Raw genomic sequence first — 27,975 nt, forward strand, 5'->3', positions numbered from 1 at the left:
ACTACTATGTACACCAAGCATCATACAACTGGCAGAGGATTAGACAAATGAAAAGAAAAAAAAATTGATAGTGTCACTTGGAATTTCTTTTCAAGACCCTAATTAAAACCTCAGTGTTAAGTGTGCTAGCTGTTATTTTTATCAGTTTAGTTAATTAATTTCATGGGGTTTTTTTGTGGTTCATGGGTGTGGATTTGTATACATTTGTGTGTCTGTGTGCGTGTATATAAGTGTGTGTCATTAGCTACAACAGCTTTGGCTCATTGTGACTTTTAGAGCGTTTCCAGAGTTGATCTCACGCTAAGTGTCATTAAGCCACTCGTCTTTTCACGCAGCTGGTGTGCGTGAGTGTGTATGTCGCAAGATGTGTGCATCTGTGCATGTTTATGACTTGTGTGTGTGTGTGTGTGTGTGTGTTCATATACTGGGAGCAGGCTGTGTTCCCGACACCCTACATTTAGCTCTTCTACAGCTCACTGACGGAGCTCCATATGGTGTCTCTCAGTTTCTATCTCATGCACCCATCACAATGTGTGATTTATGCTTTTTTAATAGGCAGACCCCCATACATACACACACAGAAAGGGGATACAGCTTATTATTCATGCAGTAAAAACACTAAATCCAGTTTGAAAGTAACCATTTTCCTAGGGAGGTGCTGGCGTTAATGACTCAAAGAAGAGACAAACGGCCGCATGTATATCCAAGACTGTCATAGCTGGTGAGGAAGTCAACTAAGTAAACAAATATATTTGATGCTTTTCCTGTATACTGTGAAAAAAAAGTATTTTAAATATAAGACACAGAGTTCTTTTGGCTCAGCAAGCTAAATCATGAGTGTACAGTACCATTTGCTCACTATGTCAAAGATTAAATCCAACCCACATAATCATCTCCTCTCTCTCGCCTATAATCCCTGTCACTCTTCACTTTCAGCTATGCTCGCTAAAAGGCAGTAGAAATGTCATGTGTAATTATTTTTAATATACTGAACATGGAAACATTCACCATGGTTAATATATATTTTATATGTTTAAATTTGAACTTCAGTTATTGATTTTTTTCAACATGGATACATGGGATATTGTATGTCATATTAGACTTGTTGGACAGCAATACAATATGTACTGTAAGTGTGAAACATTTCTTTGACAACAGCACAAAAACCTTCACTCAAACATAATTTTTGCATACTATCAAATACTTTATTTAATTACCAATCTGTCTGAAATATTTTGAAACAGGTTTCAAGGAAATGAAATGCAATTTTTGATTGAAAACCACTACATTAAAACAAAAGTAGTATCTGCACTGTAGCTAAATATGTGCTATTAAACATACATGTGATACAATGATTTAAACTATTGCTATTATGTGTGTTACTGACTGAAGATGGTGAGTTTTACAGTGTTTATCTTCAGTCTGTTAATTATCTATCTAACCATACCTTGCAGACTAACTGCTGAGGATCTTTTACCCAAGTATCTGCGACTGAGAAAAAAGCTGCACAGGTATTTCATGCATCAAAGCTACTCACATAGGTTCTAGTCATGCTGCATTCAATCAGATCTGCAGTGTAAAAAGGCACATGTACTGTGTATGCATATACATGCTAATGTGTATATATACAGTGGTTATATATGCAACCAGTTATTTCTGGTACACAAGTACAGTATACACATAGTTGGGCTTGTATGTGAATTTTCCATAGGAAAAGTGCTACTGTTCAGTAACCTACAGAAATTGCCCTGTAATGAGCCCAGATTGCACAGTAGGAGGGTCTTTGTTCCTCCCCTCGACACCAGGAGTAAAGCGTTACAGGAGATCATAGTACCCTCAGCAGCAGCCACATGCACTGAGGGAGGTACACAGCAACACAGCTTTTCTATGCTGAAGGAACAGTCTGGACGTATTCACTAAAGGTGTCTTTGCATGATGCTGTGTGACACTGGATGAAATATAGGCCTTTTTCATAGAGGACATTTTGATATGCTATCCTTGAAAAAGCACAGGTGTAAATAATAACATTATGGCTGTATGCTAACTGCACTCTGAGGAACTCCTGAACCCAACCAACGCGCCCTCTGAGGAGTCTGACAATTGCTGAGATTGTCAAAGAAGCCCCTCAGCGAGGCACTGGAGTGGATGAGCTTTGCCCTGTGATGTTGCAGGCTCTGGGCATTGTGGGGCCGTACTGGCTGACATGCTTCTTCAATGTCACATGGAGGTTGGGGTCAGCGCTTGTGGACCGGCAGGCTGGGGTGATGATTCCCATTTTTAAAAAAGGGGACCGGAGGATATGCTCGAATTATTGGGGTATCATACTGCTCAGCCTCCTGGGCAAAGGCTTGGCCAGGGTGCTAGAAAAAAGGCTTCAACCACTTGTCAAACATCAGATTTGTAGAAGGTCTATGAGGGGGTCCCTTGGGGGATTTTGTGGGGGCTCTTTACTATTAGGGATTTCCGAGGCCATTGGTACAAGCTATCCACTTCCTGTAAAACCAAAGTCAGAGTTGTGTCCGTATTCTAAGCAGAAAGTCAAATTTCTGTAATATCGGTGTTTCTAATCTTTACTGAGTTTCACTCTGTTTTATCCCATCTCTCTGTCACTTGTGGTTTTATTGATAAAATACTATCACTACAGCCACTTACAAGCTTTGGATGTGAGTAAGAGAGAGGGTCGAAGCTTGCTAAAGCTCATGAGGAAAAGTGCAGCATGAATGATGATTGCAGGAGGCAGGTGTTGGCGGCTGTGTTTGCATGCGTGCTTGAAGCATTTCATGTGCCAGATGCCAGCTCCCTTTAGCAATACTTGTGACTCAGCAGGACAATACAGGGAGTGAAAATCTCTCTGAATCACTCCCGTCTTTCTCTTTTACTGTCACGCTCTGTTAACCATATGTTGCTTTTCTTGTTGGATTGGATTTTGAGGACTCTCAGTGGCCCCGATTTCAAACACAACTCTCCCTTTACCCCTCTGCTCTCCAGCCGTCCAGCTGTCTGTGTGAGATATACCACATCCCTAATCTTCTAATTGGTAGGTAGTCTCGGCCATTACCTGAGCAATGACAGGGTGGAATCGATAAGAGGCACAATGCTAAACGATGTGTCCCGCTGTTTCTCTCTATTTCTCTCTGCCTGTTTCTCAGTATCCGCCCGTTTTGCTCTCTCTGTCACCCTCTCACTTTACATTCGCGGTATCCAAGGCAACAGCCATTCTATCTCAACATGTCGGTGAAATAAACAGTCGTTTAATTTGTCTTTATCACTGCCCTGTTGTTTTTTTGTTTTGTTTTTTTTTTTCTTCTTCTTCTTCTTGACATATTTTATACACACTCAATGCAAAAAAGTGAGCAAGGTTTGCAAACCGTCTCTCAATGCTCCATCAGTAATCAATGGAAACTTGGTTCTCAATCAATGCCATTAATTTACCCCCACCAGCCCCCACCGCTCTCAAACGATGCATTATTCACTGTGTGTCACTGCATGACGTAGTGCGGCCTGCGTGATGAAAAGTGCTTTAATAGACTTTGATGACAGATGTAAATGGAGAGAATGTCATGCTGGGGAAATGGGGAGAGAGAGAGAGAGAGAGCGAGAGGTCGGATAGCACAGGCCTATTTTGCAAAATGAGGATGGTTCTATTAATTTTTTAGCCACCAGAGATGGAGAGAGGCAAAAAAAAACGTCTATGCTCGCTTGAGAGTTGCACATCATTTCCATTTTCTTCTCATCCTTCTTTTCAAAGCATAATAAGCAAATTAGTATCATCATCATCATCACCATCAGACAGTTGAGCAGCATTCATTTAGAGGCAAGTGAAAACCCTCTTGGAGCAGCACCTCACCATGGGTAAACATTTATCTGTTCTTTGCAATGCTGCCCTTTACACTCACTGTTTGAATAAAGGCACCTTCGTTCCAAACTCTGTGAATAGACTGCACTTCTTGGACCATTGTCACGTTTGAGCTTCTCGAATGTGTGCATGCATACAGAGCAGAAAATGAATAAATTCCCCGGGGAGAATTATGTAAGGTTGAAAATCTTATTTGAAGCCTGCAGTGAGCGGTCCCACTAGATTATTCTCCTAAGCGGAGCCAGAAAATGGTGACAATCAGTGATTTCTAGCACAGGGCAGAACTTCATACAGCTCTGTCATGGTTGACCAAATACCAGTAAACAAACAAAAAAAAATAGATTGAAGAAAAATAGATGATGAATGTTCTCTTTCTTGGCACAAAATGAAAAACACACATACATTTACACACAGAGAGAGAGAGAGAGAGAGAGAGAGAGAGAGAGAGAGATCATAAAGTTTATCAAATGTTTTTATGTTATGCTCAATATCTGTCAGTGAATAGATTTGACAACAGGCTAATCCTAAAAATAGTTATTTAAATGTCAGTAACAACATGGAAATAAATAGAGGTGGACAAGCTGGAGCCCTGGCACAAGAAACACAATTTAGTTATTTAGCTCCCTATTTACTAAACATGAGATTTTGTCAGTCACTCTCATGGTATGAAACAGCACCAGCCCTTCATTACAGACTGTTCTCCATATGCTGAGAAAACAAACAGCCTTGGGTTCAAAAAAGTGCATGGTTCCCTCCTTTCAAAACCACATACATAGACAGACAGAGAGATTTTGATAAAACACAATGAACACTGTAAAATGAGCAGATTTCTTCAATATTATAGGTATGACGTTTTTCTTACTCATCAGCATTACAATTGTACGTTGAACATTGATGTGCAATGTCTCTGCGAGCTAAGAATAGCAGTTCCTTTATTTGGAACAGGCCGCTGAAACTCCTGCTTGCGTGTTGTCTTTTAATTAGTACATTTTCTGAGTTTCAGCCTGGTAATCTGTGAATATTCCTGAAAAGCTCTTACTGTTCTGCAGACCAATTAAAATACAGCGCACAAAACGGCCTCAAAGGACCCCTTAGGTAGTCTCGCCTTGTGCTCGACAGACTCTGTGTCAAAACCTGTCTGGCAGGGCAGAAGATATTTACATATTGAGCAAGGAAACAGATATCATTATACTGATACTGAGCCAGCACTTCTGTATTAAGGAGGGAGGAGGGGGGGATTAATCACAGCAGCTGGATCAGTCCAGACTCGCTCTGTAGCACTTGTAACCTACAAAAGCCTTCACTCCATTTTCAAAGCAATGTCACTTTTAGACAGCGGTACACAGGGGATTTTTGTAGCAGAAGCACTTCAGATTTTTTATTAGCGAGAGTGTTAAGGACATGCTGACAGCATGTGATGTTCAGTCATTAAAGCTCGTGTTAATTGAGCTCTAATCACTTTGTCAAAACTTGAGAGTGGATAAATGTTAAGCCGGGTGGTAAGCAGATGTGTGTGCTGCACAACCTGCTTTAAACATTATTTTTTGTACATTCTGCTCAAAACATTTAATATCCTCTTGTCTATTGTGCAGAGGGTGCATCGTGCAATAGAGCAAAACATTTTGCTCTTTACTTCTAGCTTCATGCATTATAAGTATTTTATATTTTATTTTAAAAGAGTAAGAACATTTTAGGGAAAATGCTTATTTGCTGTTCTGAGAGGGACATGAGACCAATATCAATCTTGTCTCTGCATTAAATACGGAGACGTAGTCAGGACATGTTTAGCCTAGATTAGCATAAAAATTAGCCTGGCTCAGGCCCAAGTTAAAAATATGCTTACCAACAGCTTTTAAACTCATTATTTATTTTTGTTTGACTATACAGACATAAACTTAATGCTGGAGCTAGGCTAGGGATGGGAATTGAGAACCGAATCCAAATTGTCTGAACCATCAGAATTGTATGCTTATCAATTCCTATTATTGATGCCTACATATTTTTCAGAGCTCAGCAGACCTATACACTCACTCTATAAGTTGGATAGGGCTCCGCAAATTACGCAGGCACCACGTCTCCCCCTCGTGTTAAACCGGGTGTAAGTGTTTACAGCTTAGATGTGAGGATGAAGTGGAACTATCCTTCTGGTCACGGAAAGAGGAAAAAAGAGCAACATGAGAGTGAATTGTAGCAAACAGGTGAACTTCTTCTCTCCTCTCCAAGTTTGATGTCAGCAACTGACAGATAAAATTAATAGTAAAGTCCATGTTTGATTTCTACAGCTAAAGCTAAATTAGGTGTGACTGTGTGGCAAAAAACCTGTGTAGGCCTACTTCTTTCACGCAGAAAATTGATCAGGAATCATTAAGGGATTTGATAAAGAAATGCACTGATACACACTTAGTTTGCCAGATTCCCATTTTGTTTCAAGTGTTCCAATGCTCCATCAGTAGCAGCATTCGTAGAATGATTCCAGAAAAGCCCTGATCCAGACCAGGCATTAGAGAGAGGGATTTGTGAGTGTCACTGTGCAGAATAGGTAAACAGGCGGGAGCTGCCGTCTACACACAGCCAGGCCTTCCAGGCTGATGGATGAAATGGCTTACAGAGGACACAAGCGCTGTGACATTGATGGACAGTCTGATATTGCCTCCCTAATCTTGCCTCTACTCAGTCTCACTCACACTCTCACACACACACACACACACACACACTTCTCTGTGTCCCTCTCACTCCTCCAGCTCCCTCTTTCTTCGTTGTTTTCTCAATTCTTCTCTGACTCATTCTTTTCATCTCTGCTCTCTCATTTCTCTCGTCTTCCTTTTATTATCTCTCGTCTCGTCATGTCCTTATGGGGTCATAAGTTGTCTTGTTTCTTTGTTTTCTGACAGTTCTGCGCCTCGATCGCGCTCTCCCTTCAACTCTGCTGCTGCTCTCTGTCCTTGTGTGCACACACCAGCACGATCACAAACATGCAGATTCCTATAATCATTTCACAAGATCAGACAACCACCACTTTGTGTGAAGGACACACAAATGCGGCAAACTAAAAATCAAACAATATTTACCCAAACACACATATACACAAAAAAAGTAGCATATATCTCCTTTAGTGCAAAAGATAATTCAATATCATGGGATTTAAATGTATCTCGTTGTCCTCTCTTTCTTCCACTCTGTCTGTCTCCATTTGCTCATCTATTAGCCTGTCTGTTTGCTTACATTCATATTGCAGCTGAAAGTGCTCCAATGTATTTCTTTTTAAGTTGTATCCTTTCAAATCCAGCCTGTGATTTATACAGAGGTACTGTTATGAGACATTTACAGAACTTGTCCTCACACTCTCAAATAATAATTTGTCAGTCCTGCAAGACGATAAAGCTGCACATTCTGAGCTTTTCAGCCTTTTAATCAATATTTTTATTCTGCTGAAAACTATGAAAACACGTTCTCAGTGCAAAAAAGCTCTGATAAACCTATTGTACTCTGCCGGCCCAGCACCAAAGCACAGCACAAAATTGGTGGTGAAAACTGATGAACAAAGCGGAGCTTGTATCAGCTAAAGAGAGCTGGACAGTTCTCTCAGGAGTAGGTGGAAAACAAACAGAGCTACAGGGAAGTGAGTGTTATTTACTTATTTCATCACATGTCTAGAAACATGACTTTAAATGAATGCTAATGTCAGTCTATGTGCGTTAATTGTGTCAGTGTGCAACTCTCTGCTGAGACATTTTCCGTAAGGTGTGCGGCCCCACTATTGAAAAAAATTGAAAGCAAAATAAAAACATTACTTAATGCAAAGAAAATTCTTTGACTTGCAACTTATGGTTCATCTCAGCCACTAAAGAAAATCCTTTTGACTATAACTACCAAAAGACAATGAAAACCAATGTGTTTTCTTCGGCATTCAGATGAAGGCACCACAAGACTACACAACCAAAAAAAAGGCTGCACATGTAATCCATTTGTAACTCTATACAGTAGATCATGGCTTCCCATCTGTTACCTTTATTAATTACTGCTTTTGTTCCCTCTGTCTGTATGTAACATGGTGTTGCCATCTGCCGCTATTTTTTATATTGATGCACCGACTTCCCCACCCCAGCCCCGTGTGACAAAATGTTTTGTCATTGTTTTATTATAGATCTTTCATCAGGCAATTTGAAAAAGTGTGTAAAAACATGGCAAACCACTTATGTGTGATTTTTTTTTTTTTATCATTATTATTATTCATGACTCATGTTTTGTTTGGTTGCCTTTTTTTTGGTTAAATGTGGCTTACATCATAGAAAGGCTCAAAAAGTCTTCCAATGGGATCAGAGTCAGTGTGAACTGGGCCTGAAGGTCTGCAGGCTGATTGTTGCTTTCTGCTGCGGAGCACTCTGTCTGCTCTGACTTCCTATCTGTGTCTGTCTGCCAGCTTGTCTCTCTGCCAGCCGATTAACCTGCATGCTCTTACTGTCACTTGTCTCTCCTCATGCCAGAAAGGAATATTTCCTCTCTTTCAGAGAAGAAAAAAAACCACACTGCAACATGAGATGGATTAAAATGAACATACAGCAAGGCCTGATCATTTTCGCAGTTTACCTTGTCTTTCATGTTCCATTTTCCCTGCCACCCACATAAACTCTACTAGAGGGAATGGTGTTTTTTTTCCATTGTGATCCTTTTGTATTCACCTTTTGTTTCGCCTTTTACCTGTAACCTCATTCACTGTGTGACCATGGTTAGTGCAGAAAATAGGAGTATTCCGCCCAGCATGGGTTGGAGAAGTGGAAAATAGCATGGCACTCATATACGACCAGGCTGCAGCCCGCTGTTTGATTACAGCAATCAATCGAGAGAGAGAGAGAGAGAAAGAGGAGCAAGCAAGAGGGATGGTGTCTGTGTGTGTATGTGTGAGTGTGTGTGTCCATGTGTACACGTGGGGGATTGTAGGTCAGACAAAGCAGAACAGACAGCCGCAGAGGACTCTTGAACACACTCCACTCCACCCTTGTGCTCATCTGAAGAACATGTAGGACGAATATCAAAGAGAGCACTGGGTTCTCCTAAAGGGGAGATAAAAGAACAACAGGAACACATTATATCCCTACCAGATCACATTTTGTTTCCTTGACTTTTTGTTTTGCCTTGTCTCTGGTCAGTCAGCGTGGGTGGTTTCGGTTTGACGTCGACACGCTCCAGTGCTCTCTGTTGACATATCATTGGTTTCCAGTGATGCATTACTGCCCCACTCCAATAACGGCTTGAATGTGCAACACGGGTCAAATAAACCATTTGGGGATTGAAATCGCATCCGGTATTGGCAGGCTTTTGTTGTAAGCTGTTAGTATACAGGAAGAGAAAGTATGAATAAATGAATGACTAATGTACACTTCAGAATGTTTTCTAAATAAAAAATTTAAATCTCATATTCGCCTCTCACATCTCTGCAACAGCCTTTTGCCAAAGTCCAGTTAACAGGGCCCCATGTTAATTGGGATATTACACAACACTGTCTTCAAAGGCTGTCCTTACATATCTACACAGCCAGATGAAAATAAATGGGCGGATTTGTTTGAAATGCACTAATTTGACCAAATGACTTTGTGAGGCGTAATGATGCAACTTAAGTTTCAGGAGTGAGATGAGTTACACACGTCTGGTAGCAATAGTCTGTCTGAAAACAGCACCAGAATCAGAATGACTGAATAATGATCTCAGGGATAGAGATTGATCCAGTCTTCCATTGGTGTAATGAGGGACCAAAAGACGCTCAAAACACTCTGAGGGGTCCCTGAAGAACTGGCAGCAAATGTTGGACACTTTCTCCTTCTGACTGTAACAGAGATTTTTATAGTCTCAGCAGAGACTTTGAAAACGGAGGGCCCATGCTAAGCCCTTACATAATTTCACAGTTGCTGATGAAGCAAGCTATAGGGTTTTCACTTCAAGCAGCTGGATCCGCAGGGTTGCAGATCCAGCCTCTCACCACATATCTTATCCTGAAGCGACAGTGGATAGACATACAGTAGAAGTGCTGGGTTGCTAGTGATGATAAAGTTAGTTCTGCCTGAATATAACCATGACACAAAGATCAACATCTGATCACAAAATCCTTCGACTGATTTGGCGTTAAACTCTCTTCTGCACACTGAAAAAAATGTCCTTGTGTTTATGCAGCTTGACAAGCAAATGGTGGCTAAAACAAGCTGAAGATGAACTAAATAACTCTGCACCCTTCTTGGTGTTTTTGCATGAATTGTTCTGTATTTTGTCATAAATATTACACCTACAACTTCATCACCTATCCCAGAATACTTTCTGCTAGCTTCCCTATACAGTACCTAATTAATGTCAGTATAAGATGAATAATCCATCCCACATTTTGGTAGTAGGAGTTATAACGTTAGCTTGCATTAGCTTGAAAACTACATGTGTCAGTCTTTTCCCCTTTGAATGATGTTTCCTGTAGCTTTGCCGCTATGGTTGGGGTTAGGTCTTACTTTACTTTAACAGGTGGGGAAAAGTTGGGACATTGTTAAAGGAATAGTTTGTCTTTTTGGAGAAAAGGCCCGTTCGCCTTCAGGTGGAGAGTTAGATGACAACATTGAGTCCACTCTCATGCTTGGTAGATTCAACCAGCAGCTGCTTAGCTTAGGACAAAGACTGGAACTGTAGCTCAAGGGGGAAACAGCTAGCCTGGGTCTGTCCAACAGCAAAGAACTAGCCAGCACCACCACCTCTGAAGCTTGTTCCTTCATTTTTTGTTTAATATAAAACCAAACTGTAAAAATGATACTTATAGTTTTATGGATTATTATATGATGGATTATTTCTTGGCTGCAACCAGTTACCAAGCAAGTTCGAATTGCAGGAAGATTCCAGCCCAGAAACTGTCTGGAACAGTAGCATAACAAATCAGTCATTGATACAATTTAGATATATTACTAGCTACTAACATTGCTTAGTTTTAAAACCCTCTCTGAGAGAGGTTCCTTTTTGATTTCTTTTTGCACAGTTAGTTGCCTTCATAAACACATCCAGCTGGCCTACATGACAAACAGAAAAACAGCTACTCCTTGCTCTAACCAAGCAGAACAATTACAGGAAATAGTGCATCAGGGCTTGATAGTTTGATCCTTGATCATTCACACACAAGTGTTCAGCAGAGCTTTTTGAGTCATCATGACTTCTCAGTAACTGTACTTTATTACTGCTTCCAGGGCATAATAATGTCATGTATTACTTTTAAACTGAACAATGAATATTTCATCTATAACATTACTCAAGTACTTCAACAATATTTATTTCAAATTTAGGGTTGTACATTTCTTCTGAGGAATCACTTCATTATTTTAATTTTACAGTGAAACACGCGATCAAGTCATTAAAACTGAGTGAATAGAACACTCTGGTTTCAGGATGATTGGCACCAAAATAAGCTGTGCCCTCAATAAATGCTCCGTGCTCACATCTACAGTCAATCATTCAGTATGCTTAAGACTGAAGACACATTTCTGTCACTGAGGCAGTGATTTACATGAACCTGTAAAGCAAACTCTGCTTTCTATTATTTACCTTGTTTGGTCATGACTATATGTTGCATGCACCATAGCTCAGGTTTATTTGCAATGTAAATCACTGTAGAGTTCAAAGGCTAAATTCCACATCAAAGACTTGTCTAAACTGCTCACTTCAGAGAAGGATGAAGGTGCATGTCGCAGCTTCCCATTTTTCCCCCTCTTACAATCACCACCTTTTCATTTGATGCTTGGCATCAACCAAAGTAAGTGGCCTCCACGTTCTAGCTAGATGTTCAAATGGGTGTCATTTGCATAAATGCTTTTCAAACGGCCTCGTAACATGCATAATTGATGCACAAAGCCGAAACAAGTGTGGCTACTGAATAGAGATGCAATACATGCAAACGCCATTAATATTTCTTCTTCAGATATGTTTTTGAGCCAAAAAAATATCTTGTGTTGTACATGTTTGGGTTGATTGATTCATGATAAGCACATTGTCTTTTATATTAGTTGTGTTTACCTTCCAACTTCATAGAGTAAAATTCCTTTTGCATATAGCAACTAATATTGATCCAGCTATATGAATAACACATTTTTTGTTCAGAATCAGAATCAGAATCAGAATCAGAATCAGTTTTATTGCCAAGTATGTTTTCACATACAAGGAATTTTTTCTGGTGTTGTACAAATTGTTCACTGCTGGTATTACTCTAGTATTTATCACACTTCTTCAACCTTGCCCATCACTACTGTGTGGTCCTACTGTATGTTGGTCCTGTCAAGTTCACATCTCATCTGCTCAGGCTACAGTCATGACAGACAGGCATGACATTTTACAGATCATGCAGAATAACAGAATTTTATACTTATCCAAAATGTTTATCAGTTGCGGCAATGAAAACTAAGAACGTAGTTATTGTGGCTTCTCCCACCCCTTCCTGCTCTTTGAACTTTTACAAGCTTCAATTTCAGTAACATACTGTTCCTTTTGTTTCTTGATGTGATGAAATGATCTGATTCTGTGAGTTGAAGTGAGACTGTTGACCCGAACCGCATTATGCAGAAGTTAAAACAATTCCCAGCAGCTTGGCATTGAATTTATTTGGTTAGAACAGTGTGCAGTCACATTGAAAACCTGTCCCAACAGCTACTAAAGCTGTTTCACAACAATTGTTAGTTTAAAGTTAATGTTGTATGGGCTGTGAGGGAAAACCAATCCAAATGCCACTGAAAGCAATCCAATTACACGTTAAGATTGTATCTTTGATTTGCTAGACTTCAATGCATAAGTAACAGGCTGACAAACTACTTTTAAAAAAAGTGAACAAATGACCTCATTTAGCCTCCCTCCGCTCTCCTTATCCTAACCTTCATCCCTCCCTCACCGTCTCTTCATCGCATCCTCTATATACTCCTCTCCATCACTCCAGTAAGCTTATACATCACCTATTCCTGATTCCCCAGTACTGCAATGGATTATTTATTCAGAGGGAACCCAATAAATCATGTCAGCCTGACCAGCATGTGATACCTACTAAAGGAGTGAGATAGAAATATGAACACGTGAGAGACTTTTCCCCATCTGGAACACTGTGAAACCAGGGTTGTTAGCTTTAGTGTTGATCTAGCATCTTAGTCCAGAGTAAAACCTGTATGTTGAAACGCCTAAGAAGGCCAGGCATGAAAGTTTTATGGTTTGTACTGCAAATGGATAAAACTAGGCTGATGTACAGGACACATGCAGTGTAATAATCCAGTAATAAGTGCAGAGGTGCAATGGAATATATGTAACAATTTAAAATATTTAAGCTACATATGAATAATTACTGTAATGAAGAGGGAGATGGAAAAGGTAGAGAAGAAGATGGAAAACAATTTTACCAAGGCTTTGTTCAGCCAAAAATGCAACTTAATTGTAGAGTGAATGTGTGGCATTTCACTTAGGGTAGATGGTGAAGTTCTTTTTGCAGCCCTATTTCCTGATTAGGGTTTATAACAGGTCTGTATATTTCCACATAAATCCTGTCAAGTGTGGTTTTAGAGGTCAGCTCCAATAAAATGTTGTAAAACCTTTCAATAAATGGTTGTGACAATTTAAAAATGTTTATGACTCTGGAGGATGCTTTTTAAAACTCTTTTTTATTTATATCAAGAACATTAAACATGTCAAACAATGAGCCAGGTGATTGTTGATGACAGTGTCGTTCCATCTGATCGGTGTCACGCACTCACTGGATTTTTGCCAGTGCAATGGCAGTGTCACAGTGGCTGTAGATAGGTTAGCAGAGCTAAGATAACTTAGAGCCCTGTCTCCTCACCTGTCTGCACAGACAGATGGTGAAACAGACTGAGAGAGAGATGTAGAGAAATTGAAAAATGGAAAAAGAGGGTAGAGGCAGAGATTAGGTGGCTCTCTTTCAAAGTTACATGAAGATAAAAGGACAGGGGAAGAGATGGAGAAGGGAGTGACTTTGTGAGCCAAATGAGAACATGGCCATATACAGTGTACATATAATTGCAGCCATTACCATCATTAGTCTTGTGCTGAGATTCACTTGGCTTACACTCTGCCCGCACTCTTGCCAGCCTGCACAATGGCCCTAAAATAGCCCTGTGTTTTAAATTATGCATGGTGATAGAAATAGGCAAATGGCAGTGGGACAATTCCCTTCCCTCTCACTGGCTTATTGCTGCTTTGCAAAGTTGGAAAACAATGAATAGTTTTTCTTTTTCTCAGGAACAATCATTTTATCAAAACAAAACAAAACAAAAAAAAATCTATGATTTTTATTTTATATTTTGGGCCAGATAAGACTCTCATTAATACATAAAATGTTTGAGTGCATACACTCCAGGGTGCACACTCATGATTTATTACAGGTGAGGGAGGCCAGGGCTCCCTTCCTGGTTGGATGGGCTCTGGGAAATGGAGTGAAAAAATGAATTTGTGCTGAGGAGTGATTAAATATGTGCAAATGATATGATAAAATGGGAGGACTATTTGATGTACCCAATTTTGCCAGTACTGTTTATGTTTGATGATTGTGTTTTTCCTGCGGTCTCTTACCCCAGAAGATTATACTGTAGCTCTACATGCAGTTTGCCAATTCATTTTCAAAATAAGTGTAATATCATAGTAGGCTGAAGGGTTGTTCAGATGTAGCATCTTTTATGCGCACAAATTCATTATTTCCAATTTAAACACACAACAACCAAGCTCCAGCCGAAAGTGATGCAGTTGCAGTGCACAGTTTTTTCTGGCACGTCTGCAACACACAGAGGTGGAAAAATCTCAAATTTTTTGAATGCACGTGACCTGAGTCATCAGCTCAACAGGACTCCACCTTCTGTCAAAAGACTTCATAACATTTGCTGCATGAGAATAGTCCATAAAAGAACGTATTATAACTATTTAATAATATTTAACAAAGCCTGAAATTCACAATGCTTTGTGAAAGGAATTTCAGTGTTGTCCCACTAAATGCCCATTTAACACACGGTAAATATGAATAGCTGTGTCATCAGAACAACACCAGATTTTAAAAAGACATTTTCTACATTAGCTTACCATTAGCCAAAAGTGTCATCTCAGAAACTATGGAGCAATATTAGAGTCTGTGATTGTGTATCTACCCACCAGCCTAACATTAGCTCACTGTTGTTTGGTGCTGCAGGGACACACAGATAGAGGTATAGGAATTGATATAGGTATAGATAGAGGTATAGATACTTATAGGTACAGATAAAATAGAGACATATAAAATCATTCTAGTTCCAGTTTACCACAGAATCTGCAGGAATTTTATGAAGGAGACAGGGATTAACATTCACCATGGCTGGAATAATCCTATGAAATAATTTTAGTAGGGAGCTGGCTTTGCTAAACTGAAATCTTAGAAGGTTGTTTACCACTCAGTGTGGTGTATGTTGTCTACTCTTGCGTATGACTCACACTGTTTCTTTTTGCCAGGCTTGAAAACTGAGTTTCCCCAGGGACCATGTGAAAATTTTGCATCTTGCATATTGCAAGCTCTACGAATCATTCGTCAGGCCTCTGCAGCTCTGTTTGTTACAGAGTATTTTGATGTAAATGAGAAGTTCGGAGGCTGTAATTCAGGCAATTTGTGCAGAAAGATGGACTAAGATTACTCTGTATGCGCTAATTTAAAAAATGATTGAAATTATTAATTGGAAAAGAGCACTCATTACAGAGGTCTTACCTCAAAGGAGCAGGCTATGCATGCTTTTGTTTACATTGTATGTTGTATTGCCAGCCTGTGCTGTTGCAGCAGAGTGCCTTTCAAAGAGCGCTCATTAAGAATGCAAATAATGTTAGGTTCACTTCAGCAGCTACACAGAGGCCTGAGAGCGTTCCAAGCAGAATGTGTGAGGCAGAGATGGACGGGGAGAGTGAGAGAGAGAGGGAGAGGACGGAGAAAATGGAGAAACAGAGGCAGAAAAAGAAAATCTAACAAATGACAGGGAAATAAGGGAAAAGGAAGAAAGAAAGAGTGGGACAGAGCTTCCCACACAGACTTTAACACACCATTGAAATTGTTCATTTACAGAAGAAGTGGCTTCCAGGCAGAGCATAGATATTATGTTTGTGGAGATACAGTGGCACTGTTAAATTGCTGAAGGTATTTTCCATTTAGATGCACTGTGTATGTGCTTCACCCACTTGTCAGTTCTGTGATTCAAGCCACAGTGAACTCCACTCTGTGGTATTCAGAGTATTTGATGGATGGGGGGGGTGCATGTATTTTTACAACAGGAGCCGGTAGAGTACAGGGATGCGTACACATCTTCTTGTGGTCATGTGCACACTCTCTTTTATGATCATTTGCGCTTTGCTATTAGTGCTGGCCTCCACACATTTTCTTCAACCACAGAGGCACTAGATAATGTTAGTGGTCGCCCAGTGTTTCAGTTTGTCATCTTACCACATCAACCGGTGAACCAGATCAAACTGGCCGTAGCAATAATAGTGCAGCAATTATAATATAATATGATAATAGGATTACACAGATCTACTTTTTCTTTTATGGATAATGATGTAGTTGTATTTCTGTGTAATTAAAGTCCCTCTGCAGAAATGAATTTCCAGTAAACCCATATATATTTGTGATTTCGATGAAGGCTGTCAAATATTTCATCATTTTCAAGTGACCTCAGATAACCTTTGTCACTCGACATGTGTTTGTATTGATTTACATTCATCCATTAATTTTCTAAACCCCCGTATGCAGTTCAGGGTGTAGGGAGCTGGTGTACAGCGTTGGACAAACAGGTCACCAGTTTATTATAACAATATGAGAGACTGAAAGCTCTGACTGCAATTCAGAGCAGGAGTGACTATGCAAAACTCCAGCTGGAGTATAAAAAAACGCTTAATGTGGGAATCAAGATTTGAACTGCAGGTGGTCTTCAACAAACTGACCAACAGAAATGTTGGCAGACCACTGCATCAACATGTGTGGGAGTAAGTTTGAGCAAAATGGCTCAAACTTGTGTTTCCACAAGAACAGTCATGATCCTCATCAACAGATGGAGGGTGCTCGGTTGTTGGTGAGATGTGGTTTAAGGCTCAGGATAGTGGGAGGATCATAAATTAGGATTTGTCTTTAGCCCACCTACTGTTTTCAAGGTCAGGAATGAATGTTCATGCATGGAACTTAATTTGTCAGTTGAAAAGCTACAGCTGTGTATATCCACCAGAGTATAAACCACCAGATTTCCACAAGAATGGTCTCTCTGTGGGAATGTTTGTGTCGGTTTATTAAAAAAGATTAGCATCTATGCTTTTTCAGACTTGTCTGAACTGCTAAATGAATGCTGTTCTCGGCTTTAGAACATTATTGTTTTTGTTGCGATAAACAAGTTCAATCAGTCACAGAGCTGTATTTGATGGATCTGCATGTAGATACATTTGAACTGCTGAATAGAAAGCACGGTGAAAAGACAGAAGCTATTCTTCAAACAGATGCTTGGTTAAGTACATATGACATTTTTACCATTACTGCTGCTCATCATCTGCTTTGTCAGGTGCCAGGGTTTTCAAGCTTTTCATCTAATTTTTCGTCACAGGTGAGGGCATGGTGGGTCCTTAATTCTGGAAATTGGACTTGCCAGCACTAATTGTGAAAATTAAGTTTTTAATGCAGGTTCAAGCAGTAAGGGAATAACCGCTCTAATTTTCTCATCACACCATCACTACCTCGCAATTACTATGCAGTTAACTCACTGGGTAATGTGCACACACAACCTAGTTAAATGGTATTTAGCTATCTTACACCGTATGTCTGTAATTGCAGCAAAGAATAACATTGCGGCACAGGATTTTCTGACTGAACTGCAGTTGCCTAGCATCATCAGTCATTTTCATGCTTTGACTGATTTGACTAATTATAAAAAAAACTGCCAGTTTTTATCAGCTTCTCAGTGCATTTTTACAGCACAGGACCCAGAAAAGACACAACAGTCACAATGTTATGTGTAAAAGGCACATGTAGATACACATTGCAGCATGTTTGCCATGGACGGGTGAAACAGAAAACCATTTTATGATATTCAATCAAATAAAATTAGGAGAAACCATTATTAAATTGTACATTTTCATCAGTTTTACAATAAAATTTGAGAACTGAGAGAAATTTGTTGAAAAAAAAGAAAACCTGGTTGTTGTTTCTTAATTGATTTACTTCCACAGCCTTTTAATGCTAGCTATGCCTCAAGTGCTGAATGGCAAATAAGACCTCCATCAGAGTGTGTGCATGTGTATGTGTGTATCTTACAGGCCAAGGCCATTTATCAGAAAGTACTCAAGACCTAGATCAATGATGAGAACATTTAGGAAATGGAAGGAGCTATTCCTTTACCAGGCTTCAGCGTGAAAATTGATTCTTGCGAGGCAGCTACTGCTGGTTTATAATGATGTTTTCACTGCGGTGAGGAAGTACAGGGAGTGTGTGTATGTGTGTGTGTCTGGGCAGATCAGTGTGAGCGAGGCCATCGACTGGCTGCGTAAGACTGAGTAAACCTGCCACTGTGATCCTGTCTCTCCTGAGTCATCATCGTGCTTACCTCTCCACAGCCCTGCTGAGAGCCGAGCCCCGCGCCCGTGCCTGGCACAGCACACCTGGGTTGCAGCCACAGACGCAGCCTCCCCTGCCCGTACAACATCCTCCTTGACCCCAGTATGCTGCCCTCGAGAAGCTATCACTGGATCCGGGGAATCTAGGTTCCAGTGATAATGGTATGTGTTCAGATGTCACACCTGCAGGTTTGCTGGGGGCAACTCAGTGAGCCATGCAGTTCTTTTAGTCCATTTGTGTCTCCCTCTGTTTTTCTACCTTCCTCACTTTTTGCCTTGATCCATATTATTCCTTGCCAATGACTTAACCAATGAGAGAGGCAGAATCTTAGGGGTTATTTTAGGAGCCACTTGACCTTCTTAAGTTCCTGTTTTCTATGGGTGCAATTAGTGAGGAGAGGAATGAAACAACAGCAACGCATAAAAAAAGAACAAAAGAAAAAACACCATTCAATTCAACCGGCTGCCACTGCAAAGCTAGATATCAGTGTTTATGTAATTGGAACACTGCTCTTTTGTAATTGGCTTGCTTTTCTCAGAATATTACAGGAGAATGGGAAAACTGACTGAAATACAAAGAGAAAGTAATAGGACTGTTCACAGTAATTATCTGTGGCAGTTTGCTTTCAAATGCCTCTGCATGTATGTTTATGTGCACACAAAAACAAACACAGCAGTCCCATATTAGGGTGAACATTGCTCCCAAGCCTACAATAAGAAGTGTTTGAAAAGCTTAAATATAACTTACAGTATACAAGCAGACATAAATGGGTCAAAAAGCAGTTGCAAGATACATAGAAATAAACAACACCACCTGAAGTTCTTGCCCTGTGTTGTGCCAGACGACTCGGCTCACCTCCTGCGCTTCATTCCTACTCTCCATATATGAAAGGAGCTGCTGACTCCTTTGGTATGCATTAGCATTCAGACACCCACCTTCCACCTTATCTGCTGTCAAAACAGCCACCTTTAACTTCCACAGAGAAACACTTTGACCACACATCAATGACAAGCCTCCTTATCAATGGCCTAAACAAGCTTGGTGCACGTCAAAACCACGGACAACGGGAGACTGGGGAGCTGGAAAAAGGTAGGGAATGTGCCTGTGCAAGGTTAGCCAGACAAACATACAGAGCAAAAAAGAGAGGGAGCAGTGAGTGTGTCTGACATTTGTAGTGCTGGTATTTTGCTATATGAGGAGATCTAGAGGGAGTAGAATTGAAGAGGCCTCCTTCCTCCTTCGTGCACCCACACATCCCTCTCTAACATTTGTTTGGGGCATCTTTGCAATGACTTGCCTGGACCAATAAAGCACACAGGGGGGTGAGGTCTTGTCATACAATGGCTCAGAAACGCAGAGCAGGCAAGCAAGACAGAGGAGCAGTGTGAGACAGGGAGGAGAGAGTGACGGGATAAGACAAAGAGACAGCTCAAGTGATGGCAGAATAATTGCAAGGGTCCAAGGGCTTGTCATGATGAAGCACACATCTTGTGTCACTGCAGGGGGCAGTCCCAGGGCTGTAAAATTTGCATGTTTGCAATTGGTAGACACAACATGGAGTACAGGGGGAGAATTATTTTGGACACGGTGTTACTACAACATGCCTCACAGTGGAACACACTGCTTTTATGTAAGAGTAAATCGTCCCGTCTTTTGATTTCTGCTGTGCAACCACGGCAGTTTCACAGTATTGTGCCTGTACAAGCTTCTTTGATACGATTTAAAAATCCTAGTTAAATGTTGCACATAGAAAAAAAAAAAGGGCTTCATGTGGTAAAAAATTGCACTCACCATTTCATCAGTGTAATTTCAACTGAGATGCACTGTGTATCATGATGACATTAACTTACAAATTTATAGATGATTATTCAAAATACCTACAGAATAGTAGGTATTTGCAAGTAGGATTGCACTGAATGAACCTGAGGGACCCCTGAGAGACAAAGATGGCTGATACAGCAGAAGCTGAAATATTTTGTCACTAGTGGGGGTCAAACTCCAAAAACACTGGATCCTACATGTTTCGTAATACAACTGAAAAGCATTGTTTTGTTAAAGATCATTAAAGGGCACAACTTTCAAACCTCACATCCCTAGTGTGAAACTCAGACTTTTGATAAATCTCCCTCCAGATGCACAAACAAAACACTATACAGCTGTTTTCACAGGCTGAGTAGTGATAACTGTGACGATTAAACTAATTTTAATGTGTAACATCAGGCAAGTTCTCCCTTCAGAAACCAGACAGGCCAGAGAAACCGTCATCCCCCCCTTGTTTCATTTCTGCAGAATTCTTTACTGTATCCGCGTCTGAAGTATAAACCAGTTACAGAGATGTTCAAACACTTCTGTGCCATCTTGAGTCCTTTCATAAAGGCTGGACAACAAACAATGGCTGAACACCAGGACTGGGAGGCTTGTGTTTAATGACTGCAGTCCTCAAAGGTTTCAGCTTACAATCCAAATTGAATAAATGTATAATTTCCTTGGATGCCAGACTCATGAAAACACAAGTGGGCTCTTAAGCTACATCAACTGACAATGGGCTAACTAAATAAAGTCAATAATAAAGATGTTATGACTGCGAAATGTATTCCCACTACCCTTATACTTGATGCTAAACTATTTTTGATAGCTTTATTTCTGTTGATGCGTAGCTGTCTATCATGCTAAGCAAGCTCAGCATGAACTTACCTAGCTTATAAATCTTTGCCTCTAAAGTTACCACCCTCCCTCCCTCTCTGCCTATATATGTGTTGTATCAGCAGAGTAAATATGCCAGCAGTGATTGAGAGTTTAAAGGTCATCTTCAGTCCTTGCAGAGATGCGATGGGGGTGGGGGACTGAGGGCTAAATGTCATTCACAGTCTGGGCAGTGTAGCCAGTTCTTAGCCAGAGGGGAGGTCACAAGGTCTGATGAAAACAAATCCATCACTTTGCTGCCCGGGTAACAGGCCAGAGAGCTGAAGGGCTACAGGGGTGCAGAAGAGCTTTAGGTTACAGTGGCAGAAGAGGGAGGGGTGGACAGGAATGAAAGGGGGCTGTGTTTCTAGTGTGTGTATGTGTGTGTGTGTGTATTTGTGTGGCAGTGGGATGATGCTAAACAAGGCTGAGCTGGCCACGTAAGGCAGCAGACTGTGGATGTTTAAAGTCTGGGATGAAGAGGGATAGAGATTATCACAGCCAGGCCAACTTCTGTCTATGATCAGAGTTCTCTATGATCCACAATCTGGGATAAAAAAAAAAAAAAACATTAACCAACCCCTCTGTAATACTATTCAAACACACATTGCACATTGGCATAGTTGTGTAGAAAAACACATCTGTGTCTGCCAGAGATCAAAGAGCATGGCACATTCACACAGATACTGCTTTTATAAATGAATGCACAATATTTCAGCCTAGGGTCTTTTTTAAGAGGCATTATACAGCTTGAGTCTGTCTCATGAACCAAAGTCTTTGTGGTTTACAACGCATAGTTTAAAGCTACCAAGATGTTTGGCCGTATCTCTCTTGCCATAGCAAAACTATGGCTCAAGCCAGTGCAGAGGGTTCAAGGTATTCTTGAGCGTGACACCAAACTGTGCTCTAAATTCCTGAGATTGTGATGTGTAACCAATTATGTGGAGAATATGTACAGTACATGTGGATCAACAGCACACCACATACCGCACATCTACAGCTTGTATAGACTACCTTGAGCTCTGATCTTACTGGAGGGCGCTCGGCGAAAAGAGAACGTCCTTGTAGTGATCATCAAGGTATCATATTATCATTATTAAAACATTACTACTCATTTGGTTTATATCTATTTGACCATGTATTTACATCTACTCTCTGCATATTGCTAGATGAATGCTTTATGTATGTAATTGTGAAATATGTGTTAGCGACAAATGAAGGATAGGACATTTAGCGTAAAGGTGGCAAAGCCAAGTTCGACATTTCTGCCTTTTTTCTTGTTAAATGCAAAAACCAACCTGCATAATTCTATCTTGGATGTAGGTCTGCACTTCCCCTTTCAAACACAGTAACACCCACCATCAAATGCTTAGTCACTCCGAGAGACAAAACAGCTTCATTCTGATATCTGATTGGGCTAGAGTGCTGACTCCATCATGTCCCAAGAAGTTTAGCCAGACAGTGTAATTGCTAATCGTTCAAGCTTGAGACACACCTAACAAGGCATGCCAGGCCCCTCGCCTTGAGTGCACACCATTCTCTATGGTTCTCTGGCTATAGTGAAAGTGATAGGCTGGCCCCTGAGACCAGAATAATGTACATCTTACAGCAGCTTCTAATGGGCTAATGGGGTGAGTGTGGAAAAGAATGGAGAACATCCTCCACTGGATGAGGATAAAGACAAATCCAGAGAAACTGAGGTGGTGGTGAGGGGGGAAAAAAGGATGAAAGTGCTGGGGATAAAGTTAGGGAAAGAGAAAAATAGAGTGAAAGAGAAAGATGGTGTGAGCCAGATGAAGTGACAAGTGCAAGAAATTGAAAGATTTTGAAGGAAAAAGGATGTGAAATGCGCGGCAGCATTACAGACAGTATAGTCGTAGTAAGAAAGTGAGAGGGATAAGGAAAGAAAGGGAGAGAGATAGAAAGGCAAACGGTAATTATACAGATAGAAAGCGGGTAAGGCAGATACAGAGAAAGAGAGAGACGGGGAAAGGAACCGAGATAGGGTCTTAAGCGAGAGAGAAACTGTTAAAGCGCTAAAAGGTTGAGCGGAAAAGCAATTTAGAGCTCTAATCAGATTGCTATTGAATGTGGAGGAATTAGACTTTGGCCCCCGAAGCATTCTTGGCTACGACCAGTCACACTCAGCATCCAGCACCCAAGTACAGTTGGATCTGAGTCAGCCAGACAACGCGGTGGCAAAGAACACCCCAGAAACCAGTCTTGTTTGTGTGTGTGCGTGTGTGTGTGTGTGTGTGTGTGCATGTACATGAATTTGGGGGAGTGTGAGCATGACTGTCAGGTGCATCTATGCCATTTCTGTGTGTGCATGTCTTTGAGCCTCTGTGCTTTTGTACTCTGTGTGTGTGTGTGTGTGTGTGTGTGTGTGTGCGTGTGTGTGCGTGTGTTGTGAGATGAGAACGCTGCTGGGAAGATTAGCGGATTATATAAATGAGTTTAGCGTATTTGTAATGCTTGTGCAGAAAAAGAGATAAGATGCTAGTTGTGGAGAACATTGTTTTTCAAATGTGCAGGGAAAAAGCTACAGTAACAACGAATTCAATTTATTTATCACTCAGTGTTATTAATATTACAAAAGGGAGTCCTGTACAGTATTTATTTTTGTAAAAGGCTCAACAAAAATGAATGAAAAGCAGGCACTAATATATTATGCATTTTTTGGCTATTTTCAATAAATATATATGTTGCTCCTAAAGCTAATTTGACTCAGAACTGATCAAATGTGTGGATAAAGTAAGCTGAATTTTGTTTTTGCACACTATACATTTTTGTATGTACTGTACCAGAAGCTAGCAGTGTAATTATTTTGCTGTGTACTGTACTGACTCTGTGTTTTCCCTGGCCTCACCATTTCTAGGCTGACGGCCCTTCCCATCATGTCCTATCTGTCTGAACTTCAGCCCAGGACAGGCCGCTCAGCAATGGGAATTATTTTCGACATGATTCACTGTCAGGGCAAATTGGTGCAGTGGGCTGAACTTGAGCATCATGGGTGATGGAGAAGGAGAAAGGATAATGAGGAGATAGACCCAGTGGGAATGATGGGGAAAGAAGGATAGATAGAAAGGACGATGGGGTAATAGAGAAGAGGGTGGTGTGATTGTGTGGTAGATAAGGACAGAAAACTTGAGGAGAAAAATGGACAAAAGATAGGAGTGGCAATGGAGGGGAAGATAGGGAGCTGGAAAAATGGGAAGAGAACAAAAGGATAGTTAACAGCAGAGGACAGAATGACTAATAGTCATTTGCAGCTTTGTTGATTCTTGTTACCAGGATCAACTTGTTAGTCCCAAATCAATGACGGCGAGCCACACTACTACTCATAAAGTGACATTATGTTCTTTATTTTATCCTACTATACCCCGTGAATAGGTGCGTGCGTGCGTGCGTGCGTGCGTGCGTGCGTGCGTGCGTGCGTGTGGAGGAGTGGATGGTGTGGAATGAAGAGGCGGTGTGCTGTTCCTCCACATGTGACGAAACAGAAACACACATGCAACTGATGAGATGTACAGTATATTCTCTCTCTCTCTCTCTCTCGCTCTTCCTCTTCCACTCATTCTCTGTGCTCTCTCTTTCTCTTTCTCCCTCTATCTGTGTGTAACCTGGCTACTTTGATGTGTGCGAGACTCTGAGGAAAAAAACGTTGGCTCCTTCCAAAGGCCCCAAACAGTGGAAGAAACGTTTGAAGTGAGAAGGCAAACTTGCCTAATGGTGTGTGGGTGGCTTGAAAGCACAGATCCTGACCATGAAAGCGAAATTATTTTTATTCTTTAATGTAAATGCTGTGAAATCCATGATATGATTTTGTCGCTCATCTGAAACATACTTTTTCTTAACATTATGAATGAGGTTCATAATATATGTGTGTATGTGTGTGTGTATGTGTGCTCATATCTCCACACACACTCTGACACACTAAGGCACAGACAGAAAGTCTAGGTTTGAATGTGTAGATGCCACAAAGAAAAAAAAGTTTGAATGTTTCAGCTCTATGAGAGAGGGTGTGTGAATATTTCAGCACCATGGAGAGAGGCAGAGAGAAAGTAGCTGCCCCACTTCCAAACTACAGAGTGATTTCAAATGGGGTTTAGAGTATGTTGTGCATGCACACTGGTAAACAACGATGACATGATCTCAGTGATGTCATCAATGACATATGCCACTTCTCAGCAGTGTCCACTGATCCCCATAATAAGATCTGAAAAAGTGGGGCGACCTAATAGCCGAATGGCTCTTAGCAGGCGAATCGACGGTTCAACTCCTGACTGGCACGACTCTTTCCTGCATGTCATACCCCCTCTCTCTGACCCTTACCTGCCTGTCTCCTGTCCTATCAAAAAAAGGCACAAAAATACCCCAAAAATATATTTTAAAAAAATCTGAAAGTCTGAAAGTAGCATGAAATCTGAACTGTGTTCACAAAAAGTAGCAACTTTTTCAATCAAAGTTCAAAAGGAAGTAACTGCTTTAAAGATTGATCTTTATCTTTCTAGCTTATAGTATGACATGGTTGTCCTACTATAGTACTATTATACTGTCATACTACATACAAGGACTTTGAAAAAGGCATTTTCTGTTTTGATAATTATTCACCACTTTTGTAATTTTTTTAAAAATAATTATTCACAACTTTTGTAAATATTGAATGTACAAAACATTGCTACTCAAGATTTATCACATATTCCCTCATTATCTTTATATGGGGCTATAATTACAGTAGCTAATAGTCTTTCAGCATCAGAGCCTCCAAAACTTATTAACTTTGTATTTACTTAGTAGTCACTTAGTATTTGGACTGTGAGCCAGGCTTCTACTCGGATGCACTGACAGCACTTAACTTCATAGTCGTTTGTCTCAAATGGTCTGTAAAAAGTCATCACAACAACACAAAATGTGCCACTATCCAAAAAACAACAGCATAGTTTTTTTAGGAAATGACATCGACTAAAAAGCAGCATTAGAGACATCTGTCCTCCCAGAAGTGTGTTCTTATTGTTAACAATGACCATATCTGTATCTGCAGTCTAGCAAAATAATAGATGTTATTCATTCATCTAATGAAGCAAAAGAGCATTGTGGTCTTTTTAGGAGCTTCTGTCTCTGCTATGACTCAGAAATAAGTAAACAAAGAAGATGGAAAGGAACACTTTCTCTGGATGCTTCCTCTCCAGTTGGCTGATTTCTAAATCTTTTCTTTCCACTGAATTAGTGCAGTCTTCAAATCAATCTCTCTGAAGTACACATCAGCCAGTGGTAGCCTCAAGTTTAATGTTTTGCCAAGTTGCATATGTCTAAGTTCATTATGCTTTCATCCAGCGCAGCAACCTAGTTAAGGTGCTTGTCCCTCTGAGGAGTCAGTGCACTCTCAGCTTAGTATTTTCTATGGCATCATAATGGCCCCTTTGCCTTAGTGGACATTTGCTTGGAGGCAGCGTCCCAGAGAGCAGTGAGCTGTCACTGAAGAATGCTCCGCATAATCTGCATCCCTGTCGATCAACATGGGACTCTGAGACCTTGCAACCCACCCTGGTAACTCACCTTGGCAACTCACCATGGTAACTTACCCCAGAAACTAATTCAGCTCTTCTTTAAAACGAGTACTTGAATCCATTTACTTTTTTCTTTTTTTTTGCTTGATGCCATTAGCACTTAAAATGATCCTTTTAGTATGGTGGTGTTGTTTGTCTCAAGATTTCCAGTGCTTCTTCCACTGCTGATAGAACCAGATAATGTTGGTTTATACAGGAAGATAGGTGGGACATCAGTCCCACTGTCTGATGGTTGATGCAGTGTCTTAGGATGTAATTGATTGGCAGATGTGTTGTCATTGAGAACCTGTTGACTTGAGAAAATTGACACAAAGCACAGCGAGGAAAGGATATACTTTCCAAGCTCATTCCTTTAAATTCTAATCTAGCAAAACCACTGAATTTCAGATGCTCCTTCTGTGCATTACAAGCAAAGCAATCAAATATATGGCCCAGAATATGCTCCTGGTCCCTGGGTGACCAGGAAAATATGGAGCGAATCTAAGTTGAATGAATGTGGTTCATATAAGGAAAATAAACAAGAGTTTGCTGATGCTGTCACCCTGACCTTTATTTTACTTAAATTCAACATGGATCTCTTTTTATTGATTACTTTTCCGATCTTTGTTAATGATTGATAAAAAAAAAAAAAAAAGAAATTGTGGAGTGGGGGTTTGAACTCTTGTTTTACTGCTTCTGAAGAGGAACATGCCAGAAACAGTTGGAGAACCAACAATAACATGGTGTTAACACATCAATGTACAGCGTAAGGAACACAATGACTCCCGCTTTTTATTTTATTTCACAATAAATTTCTGATTTGCACTGTGGTCCTTCAATCATTGTTCCATTTAACCTTTTCCTTGATCAACATCCACCCAGTTTCCATGTATTGTTTGTTTTACCTGGAGGTGTCGCCTAAAGGTTAGATGGGTGGTCACACTCAGGGTGCCCTCAAGCAAGGCACATAGCCTCCAGTTGCTCCAGTGAAGCTCCTCAGTAGTGAGCTGTTGCTCTGGAAAGCTCCCTGAGGTGATCATATGAAGTGTGTTGCTGTGAAGGGCATGCTTAGGGAGCAAAATGAAGATGAATTTCCTGGATAAATGAAGGTTTCTGATTATAGAGGGACAACAGCTGTGCTCACTCTTCACTGTTTCAGAGAGAGGATTCACCCTCCAGTTACAAAGTCTATCAGTGACATTTTGCTTAAAAGAAACTCAAACTCACTCTCTCTCACTCTCTCTCTCTCTTTGTGTGTGTCTCTCTCCTTCTCATTGAGAGCA

The 27,975-nt window shown here is 40.6% G+C and overlaps 1 protein-coding gene and 1 long non-coding RNA gene across 2 annotated transcripts in view; one reads left to right on the forward strand and one right to left on the reverse strand.

The window, feature by feature from the left end:
- The window catches only part of LOC139608087 (uncharacterized), a 138,980-nt gene that overhangs the window by 91,643 nt on the left and 19,362 nt on the right, over positions 1-27,975 (forward strand). Inside the window, exon 4 of the long non-coding RNA XR_011684947.1 lies at positions 18,461-18,622. This is a non-coding gene — a long non-coding RNA (uncharacterized lncRNA). The remainder of the gene's footprint in view (positions 1-18,460; positions 18,623-27,975) is intronic.
- kctd16b (potassium channel tetramerization domain containing 16b) overlaps positions 1-27,975 on the reverse strand; it is a 77,160-nt gene that overhangs the window by 21,894 nt on the left and 27,291 nt on the right. The window lies entirely within an intron of this gene.

Source organism: Trachinotus anak, unplaced genomic scaffold (genome assembly GCF_046630095.1).
Source record: "Trachinotus anak isolate AG129_WGS33_773 ecotype Australia unplaced genomic scaffold, CSIRO_AGI_Tana_v1 ptg000024l, whole genome shotgun sequence".
NCBI classification, from domain to species: Eukaryota; Metazoa; Chordata; class Actinopteri; order Carangiformes; family Carangidae; genus Trachinotus; species Trachinotus anak.